Raw genomic sequence first — 9,588 nt, forward strand, 5'->3', positions numbered from 1 at the left:
TTCATCATGCTCTTTGATCGCTGGCGCCACCTGAGGGTACAGAGATCAAACAACAGATAAGAGATAGACACCGCACACAGCCCAAACACACCAGCCTATCATACATGCTTCAAAACAAACATGTGGTAGGAGCAGGGATAATGACAGGTTGGACAGTTGGAGCACTAGTACACCTCCATTGTATATTTGATGATCTTTGGGCCATAAAACTATAAATACAAAAAAGCAACAGGCTGTCAAATGGCCTTAAAATTGTGTGTGTGTGTGTGTGTGTGTGTGTGTGTGTGTGTGTGTGTGCATTAATCACATTTGACATATTTATTGTAGCCAAACCAAAGCCAAAGAGTAAGCAGCATAAGGTCTGTCCCACGTCGCAGCATATCCTCGCCAAAACGTCTCTTACTGACATGTCAAATTACCTTTATGTGGCATTTAGGGGAGAATGTATCTTCATTCAACGCCAGAAAATAAGCGACTTCTCTGAATTGATTGTTGAAATGAAAAATAGTGGCGATGCTTTCATTTTACTTTACTTTCATTTTCTTTCTTCAAAATATTTATTTTTGCACAGAATTATACCATTACAATGATATACAAAATTATATAGAATTAATTGAACAAATTGTATTTACTTTTATTTATATAAAAGTGAATTCTTACCTCAACATGTGTCATATTTTACTTAAAGTTGAAAGGAAAATCAAACACAAATGACATTTTATTTATTAATTTAGGTAGGTAGGTAAAATCTGACCATGTCGTGCTTAACAGGATAACTCATCATTTTAACTGATAATTTACATAAATATGCATATGTAGCTACAAGCCAGGATGAAAGGAGAATCAAATCTAAATGAGATAATCCATCAAAACCAATCCAAAACAAGAAATAGTTGGCACAGTTCAACACAGAGAGGTAACAGTGTTTTTATTTTTGCCTTCGTTTTTAACTTTTTACAAAATAAATCCCAAATCCTTAACTTTGTTTTTCTGCCGACTGTTCCACAGACATTGATTGTTTACTAAACACTTCCGTTCCCAGACTAAACCACTAAATCAAACCGCTTTGTTGTCAGAGATCTGAAGATTTGAGTTTGTTTTATTCCAGTGATAGATGTGCCGAAGACAAATCTGTGTGGGAGTAGTTTCTGACGCTGCAGTGAAACACACTGCCCTCTGTTGACCGTTGGTTAATACTATGGTGAGTGATTATGGTTATATTCCATTGTGTTGAATTACAACATCATTGCTGTCTGAGACCACCATGGTGACAACACGGTAGTTTTTTTCTTTATATATGTGTGGTTAATGTTTTCCTTTAATGTGTTTTGATTCATTGGAGGAAATCATTTGAGGTTCTTAGACCTCTTTAGCTGGAAATAAGAAAAAGGAAAAAGAAAACTATGTTTTTTTTTTCTTTTTCTTAAAAAAAATCCTTAATATAAATCCCATTATGTCCTGTCTCTACCACTAGAGAGAGCTGTCCCATAAAAAGAGAGAAATGCAAACGTTAAATCTTTAAAGTTAAATCTTTATACATCAAGTATTATTTATTTATTTACTTTTAAAGATAAATAATCTTTAATATGATATTCCCATCTCACAGATAGTTGCAATCAATTATTCCCACTGCCAGTGGTGGACGAAGTACACAAATCAAGTACTTGAGTAAAAGTACAGATACGTATAGTAAAATATTACTCCAGTAAAAGTAAAAGTACTCCTTTTTCAATCTTACTCAAGTGAAAGTACAAAAGTACTCAAGTTTTTATGTACTTAAGTAAAAAAGTACTGAAAGATAGATGTTTGCAATTTTATATAGGCTACATAATTTAATGTTATATTAGCACATATTTTTTTATAATCCTACTGCTCAAAATACCTGGGATTTTTTCCAAAATAACCACTATATGGAGTCAAGATATATTTTTGTTGTTGATATGGACTACGCTGATGAGAGTAATGTTCACTGTGAAGCTTACACTGTGATGTACCTGAGAGAAAACAGAGATGACCATCTGATTTTCACCAGTAAGAACAAAGTATTTTAAAGTTAGTTGTTTTACAGAACATCAAAGTTACAGTACAGACCAAAAGTTTGGACACACCTCCTCATTGAAAGAGTTTTCTTTATTTTCATGACTATGAAGATTGTAGAGTCACACTGAAGGCATCAAGGGCTGTTTGAGCAAGAAGGAGAGTGATGGGGTGCTGCGCCAGATGACCTGGCCTCCACAGTCACCGGACCTGAACCCAATCCAGATGGTTTAGGGGTGAGCTGGACCGCAGACAGAAGGCAAAAGGGACAACAAGTGCTAAGCATCTCCAGGGAACTCCTTCAAGACTGTTGAAGACCATTTCAGTTGACTACCTCTTGAAGCTCATCGAGAGAATGCCAAGAGTGTGCAAAGCAGTGATCAAAGCAAAAGGTGGCTACTTTGAAGAACCTACAATATGACATATTTTCAGTTGTTTCAAGCTTTTTTGTTATTTATATAATTCCATATATAATTCCACATGTGTTAATTCTTAGTTTTGATGCCTTCAGTGTGAATCTACAATTTTCTTAGTCATAAAAATAAAGAAAACTCTTTGAATGAGAAAGTGTGTCCAAACTTTTGGTCTGTACTGTAACTTTATATATGACATGATAATAAGGCCTGAAGTTAGGAAGAACATTAAGGAAAATATAATTATATTTTCATAATGATTTTTTCCTTCTCAAACCTTGTCTATGGTTTAAAAACTACCCTGGCCAAACGGGGTGCATCTCTTCCCACTTTAATAATTACTGTAGTTACCATGTTCTGAACATCACATCCTTTCTTTTCTACCCAGATGTAATCTCTCTCTCTCTCTCTCTCTCTCTCTCTCTCTCTCTCTCTCTCTCTCTCTCTCTCTCTATATATATATATATATATATATATATATATATATATATATAGGTGGTTGAATAAAAATATTTGGACATTATTTATAAAAATTACCTCAACTTAGCACCAACAAGCTTGTTAGCTAGACAGTTAGCATCAGCTGACAATATTTACTTATTTTCAGTACGGTTATGAATAAACATTCATGTCTGTCTACTCGTCTAGTTAATCCAAACAATATACATATGTATAACGTTACTGTTGATAAACAATATAAAAACAGACGTCACATAGGACATTTTAATAAAACTGTTTAACATTATGGCAGCGGGCAATTTGAATGTGCATGAGTTATTGTATTTAATCTGTGTTATTTAAAAAATATTTTACTTAAAATTGATGTGTCTGCACTCGAGCATTTCAGTGGGCTTAAACAGATCACTCTTTACAACGGATTTAGTTCCCAAACAACTGAAAATTTTGACCTAAATATGATTTTCAGTTACAATAATTAATCCAATATTTCGACATTAATAACTTACTTTTAGCAACATCAGACGCACGCGCGCTCACAAGATCTCCCGGTTCTTACTTCTGGAGACTCGCACTAAAAGGTTCATTTGAATCAGTGAGTGGTCGACTCCAGAACAGCTGCAATCGGATCATTCTAATTCGTAAACGAGTCGTTTGGTGCGATTCGCGATCCGATTTAAAGGTTTATTTTGAAAAGACTCAGTTCATTCATGATGAATCAGACACCGCTTCTGCGTGTCGGAGCACGTGATATATTATAGGGAGTAACGATATGTTTTATGAAATGTAGTGAAGTAAAAAGTACGATTTTATGCTTCGGAATGTAGTGAAGTAAAAGTAAAAGTTACTCAAAATAAAATTACTCAAGTAAAGTACAGATACTTGAAAAATTTACTTAAGTACAGTAACGAAGTAAAGCTACTCCGTTACTGTCCACCACTGCCCACTGCATTATTGACAGGCTTTACAGTCCTAATATTTGTGCTTTTAGAATGGTAATTTCTCCAGAAATTCACTTGGAAATAATGCATTTGCTAAGAGTAGAAAGTTTTTTCAAATATTTAAATAAACAAGTAATCATCAAGTAATTAGTCATTTTCTCATAGTAGATTCCAAGTCTAGTTTGGTAGAAAGCCAAATCAAAGTGATCATTAGTAATTATGAGCCTGTTTGCTGAGTTCTGGGCCATCGCTGTAAGTGCCTCGCTGTCTCCACAGATCAGTCTAACATCTTTTCCAGCACTTCCATCCTCTAGTCCATTATAGTGTAACTGGAGAAGCCGATGAAAAATTGGAAAGCAGTTTTACAGCAGAAGGCCATCTAATGAAGACAAACAGAGCCTTATCCTTTTACATGTGCACACTGCTAGTGTTTTATTTTGTGAGACTCGTCTGCAGATACAGAGATAGATTATGGAGTATGTCGTGCTGTTTTGTACATTAAGAGTACAACATAATAATGCAATCTGGCCACCAGCATCTAATTGAGGCTTGCATGAAGCAAGGTTAGCTTTGATAAAAACTAAAACATAAAAGGCAATGAAGTTGTAAAAAAGATTACAAAAAAATAAGGCAATAAACTAGTGCTTATATCAATATAGTTTGATAAAAATATAAGAAGAAACAGAAAAATGGCTACATTTTGAATTTCGAAAGGAAATTCAGTTCTTGTCCGTACAAAAATCACACCATGATTATGAGGCTTTGAGGGTGTTGCAGGGCGTTGTTATGCGGATGCCATAGTTGGTTGCTTAATAGCTTAAAGGGATAGTTCACCCAGAAATTATGTTATTGTGTTCCAAATCTGGATGACTTTCTTTTTTCTGAAGAACAGGGTTTTATTCATATAAGGATAGTCAATTGGGTCCAGTGTTGTTTGGACCTTAATATTCTTTAAATGACTTTTATGTTTCACAGAAGAAAGAAATCATACAGGTTTGGCATGACATGATAGTGAATAAATGATGAACTATTCCTTCCCACGTGGCGGTCAAAAATGAACTTTTCGTTATTTAAATTAAACGAGTGTAATATATTTAGTTTGATAATGTTCTAAATTATACTAAATTATATTTATAGAATAGTTATGAACTGTCGTGAATCTTGAATGCACAGAATTTGGTCTCTTTTTAAAGAAGGCACTTGGCAGATTATTGATGAAGTGAAAAAAAAAAGAAAAGACTGAAAAACATGAATAAAATATTTACATTTTCTATGAAATATATATTTTCAAAAACATTTTTTACTCTTAAACTGCATGAAAATCAAAGTAATAAATCTAAATAAGTTGTGTTTCAAATTTGAGGTTGATATCTCAAAAAATTATCTTTTAGTTAGATTTTATTTGGGCATAGTTTTGTGTGTGTGTGTGTGGGGGGGGGGGGGGGGGGGGGGGGTGTGTTCACATGGCAAGTGCCAAAAACATTTCCAAGTTTATACCATTCTGATGAAGTAAAAAAAAAAAGTTTTTGACTGAACAACACCAAAGGGTAAAATTCTGTAAATTACCTAGAAATGTCTTCTTTTGTGTTCCACAGGAGAAAGAAAGTTTATGGAAAGCCATAATGGTGAGTAAATTATAAACTGTCCTATTAATTAAAAAAAGCCCCCAACCAGATGTCGCGGGTTCCTTCTCTTCCCTGTTTTTTTTTTAAATATTTTTTATAAAAACTTCGGTCTTGAACAACATGCATGATTTGAGATGTCATTCATGTCTGTAGCACAAACAGTGCACTGAATTTGAACACTTATGAACAAACCACTAAACAAGCGAATGAATGATTAATCAAAGCAAGCTCTTATTCTGAGATGCTGGCATCAGTAGATTCTTCTGCCAATAGCTGCAGCTGTCTTCAGAGAAATAAAGGCCTGAAGCATTGTGATCTTAGCTGGATCATTCACAATGAATGGAACAGCCCAATAAATGAACACACACGAGAATAGCAGTCTTTCACAGCTGCTTTTTCTTCTGTCGAACAGATACACACTCAGCCTCATTATCTGCCTCCATCCCAAACAACTGATATGAGTCACCAGTCGCCTCACGGAGGAACCATCTGATCACTTCTAACCTCCTCACACACAGGTTTTCTGCTTAAACTTTCTGCATTCACTCTGCTACTGAGACCAAGAATCCATGGAAGAAAATAAAAGAGAAAGAAACAATTGTTAGAATGTTAATGTCAGACTTCAGCGTGTAATTGCCTTGGCATTTAAATAGGAAGGGATCCTCTGGAATTACTGAAATGTTCCTGGTGCCATTCTCTAGGAACACAGCAACTTTTAAAATGAAATAATGGCACCAAGAAGACCACCTAAACAAGAGCAATTCAAGCAACAATTAAATTCAAGTTTATCTGTATAGCACTTTATACGATACAAATTGTTGAAAAGCAACTTTACAGAAAATTACGTTTTTACAATATTTGTAGTATTATCAACAGTTAACATATATTTGTAGATGAGTGATATAATTAAAGATTAATTATATTCTAGTCTTTTTAGACAAACGTGGAAACTGTGGGAGTCTGCACTGTGGCTGTTCCAGAACAGAACAAGACTTGCTTGACAAATGTTTGACACTTTTGAAAAACGCCTTTGGCCAATGTGATTTGTTTTAACTTGCTAAGCATCTATACAAATTAATTTACCATTGTCATTTTGCTTATGAAAAGGACATATAACAAGGACTATATTCAGTTACTACAGAGCACAACATAATTTTCCTTCCACAAAGGAAACTTACAAACATCTGTTGGGTGTACAATATAACCAAAGCCACATGTGCAAGGAAAACAAGGCTTCCTTTTTACTAGATGCTAAGCAGGACATACAGGAAGACAAAAATCAATTGGCTTAAATGCATCTATTGATTTTTCAGTGCAGTGGTATTGACACATGCTTAATGCTCGATATTGTTTGCAGAGACTGATTCCTTGCACTGTGGATAGAGTCGTGTTTAAATAAACCAAATGTTTATGGTGGTCACTGTTAAACACTACAACTGTAATGTCACATTAATGGATAACTTGAACATGCTTTAAAGGCAGAGCTATGCACTGCAAATGAAGGTTGCTTTTAAAAACCTTGTTATTTTTAAACAGGGCCTTCAAACTTTATGCTGATTTTAACCCTTTAAAAAAAGAAGCTAAGTTAAGTTACCATAATTCATATCCAAATGTGTGTGTTAAGTATTTTACTGTTACAACTTGATGCCATGCTACACTGCAAAAGAAGATGTTCTGGAACTGATATTTTTACCACTGTGCCTTTGATGTCGCACGAGCTGATCCACAGCAGTTTCTGCATGCTGGTCTGCAAAAAAGAAAAAAGAAAAAAAAGCTGTGATCTATACTGCATGTTGTTTCTGAAAAATCATGTTTTCAAGCGAACGTAACCTTGCAGTAGTTGAGCCTAAAATGGGATCATTATTTTTTAGGGGGGATACAGGAGAATATGAGAGAAACTAATCAAGGCAAAGAATTCACTTTGTGAATTTCAGATCACCATCCAGCAGAACGATAATGTAGCAGTAAACTTCCTTAATACTATATTAATAATATATACATTTTGATTTATCAAAGGATATTTTTACCTCCAAAGATTTTAAAACATTAGGTATGGTCTTAAATGAATAAAACATCCTGCCTTCACCCAACTGCTTTGAAAGAATATTGCCTGCAGGTGCTTGAGAATGTCATTTTCCATTTTATTTATTTATTTAGCTATATATAGTCTTCATATTTAATGATTTGTTTTCAGTGACTTTTGGAAAGATTGTAGCTGATATGCCTTTTGTTAATTGTTAAGTCGTTCAGATTGCATGACAAAGTTACATTTAATTGTTTTCAGTGCAGCTTTAAGTCTACAACTTGCTTCTCGTGTACATTTAGTCTATCTTCGTTTTATGATGATTACACGTTCTAAAATATAAATACAGTTTAAGAACATTTTTGTGGTGTTCTTGTTTAGCTGGTCTTCTTGTTGCCACATTAAATCTTTCACTGCTGCAGCTTCACAGTTCGTTTATTCAAGGATTATTGTGCAATATTTGTTCATATGGTGTCCAAGAGCAGGCATCAACACACAAACTCCTACATATGCAAAGCATGCAGTAATATAATATAAGCTGTTAATGTAGCATGTATGTCAAACATTTTATCGTATTATTCTAACATGTGTGTTTATGTCTGTTTGTGTACACGGTGTGTGAGTGCACTTGGATGGGTTTTGCAGTGCACAAATTCAGAGTATGGGTCAAACGTCACTTTACATTTCAAACACTTAACTTTCTTCTGTGGAAAACAAAAAGTGGCCAAACTGATGTTACTGTCACTGCATATCTATTATAATAGATTTTCAGGAGACCAAGGCAGTAATTGTGCCTAAAACCTCCAATAGAAAAACAAGAGGGAGAGGTAATGACATTTATGAGTAAAATATGGCCTCTTGTTCGACCATCAAACACAATATATTTCAGGCACAAACTTTATGCCGTGATGTCAAGCCAGTCGCTTGCTTTACATCCGCATAAATGTCGTTTGCTTAGTGGACTGTGTGAAGGCAGGAAATATACATACTTTTTTTTAATGCAAAATTCATTTATTTCATTGGTGTATCGCATATAGCGCCGCGACGGTTCTTCGTGCTGATTGGCTCAAACGAGTGTCCGTTATTGGAATCCAGAGTCACGACTTGGTCAACCTCCTGTCCAACGTTTATCCGTTTGTGTTCGTCAACGTTCATGGTGTGCGTGATTCTCATTGGCTGATCCGGCGGCTTCTGTCAGTGGTTTCCTTGCAGCGGATTGGTTAAAAGGGTCGCGCGTGTGACCCGCCTTGTTCTACCTGTCTCGCCATGACAGGCTGAAAGATTCTTCCTGCTCTATGGAACAGAACTGCCCTTTTCTCCCCCCCTCCTACCGATGAATACCGTGTGTGTCGAGTTGGTACACGCCGGTTAGCATGTCACTCAGACGCGGAATCTACTGCAAATAAATCCAGACTGTTCATACACAACACCAGATACCTGCAGTTGGAGCAAAGGCCTGGTTGCGCAGAAATATTTGGCGCTTGAGGAGGGAGCGGGCTGGCGGAAAGAGGGTGTGCGTGGCGGGTGGGAAGTGCGTCTTCTAACCAAATCCTCCAGAACATGGCGGAGCACCACACCGCATCCGACTGTAAGCACAAAACGGGCTCCAACACCGGAGGTTCGGTTTCGGGGAATGGTCGGCCTAACTCCCCGGCTGGTTGCGGCGGCAGCGGAGGACGGCCTGTCCGGTGGACTGACGCAGCCGGCGGGATGGCAGTCTTTTGCTATCGTTCCACCATTCTCTTTTTGGCCTGGCTGGCGGGGTTCAGCTCGCGACTTTTCGCAGTTATTCGCTTCGAGAGCATCATTCACGAGTTTGACCCATGGTGAGTATAAATGCGGGCGGGTTTGTGGCGCATTTTTAATATGGTGTTGGGGGATGTAATGCACGCTTAATCTCGCTGTGAATGAAAAGTCAGTGCGTGTTGCACAAAGCTGCTGCGATCTTCCATTCGTCTGAGTGCAATTGTTTCAGGAAGCGTTTTGCTTCTGTGCGGTGCGTCCGTGCTTGGCAATTTTGACACGTAACGTTAACCGCATGGCAGCTGCCTCCATCTTTTATAATTTCAGTAAACTTAGTAATTCATTATGAT

At 36.5% G+C, this 9,588-nt stretch overlaps 1 long non-coding RNA gene and 1 pseudogene across 1 annotated transcript; both read left to right on the forward strand.

Moving 5' to 3' along the window:
* Positions 1-1,165: 1,165 nt before the first annotated feature.
* On the forward strand, positions 1,166-7,201 carry LOC113059681 (uncharacterized). The gene is made up of 3 exons (XR_003278128.1): positions 1,166-1,201; positions 5,443-5,472; positions 5,885-7,201. It is a non-coding gene; the product is annotated as an uncharacterized LOC113059681 (long non-coding RNA).
* A 1,835-nt stretch (positions 7,202-9,036) lies between these two features.
* LOC113059682 (dolichyl-diphosphooligosaccharide--protein glycosyltransferase subunit STT3B pseudogene) lies at positions 9,037-9,470 on the forward strand (annotated as a pseudogene).
* Positions 9,471-9,588: the final 118 nt, after the last annotated feature.

This window comes from Carassius auratus, chromosome 41 (genome assembly GCF_003368295.1).
Source record: "Carassius auratus strain Wakin chromosome 41, ASM336829v1, whole genome shotgun sequence".
Taxonomy (NCBI): Eukaryota; Metazoa; Chordata; class Actinopteri; order Cypriniformes; family Cyprinidae; genus Carassius; species Carassius auratus.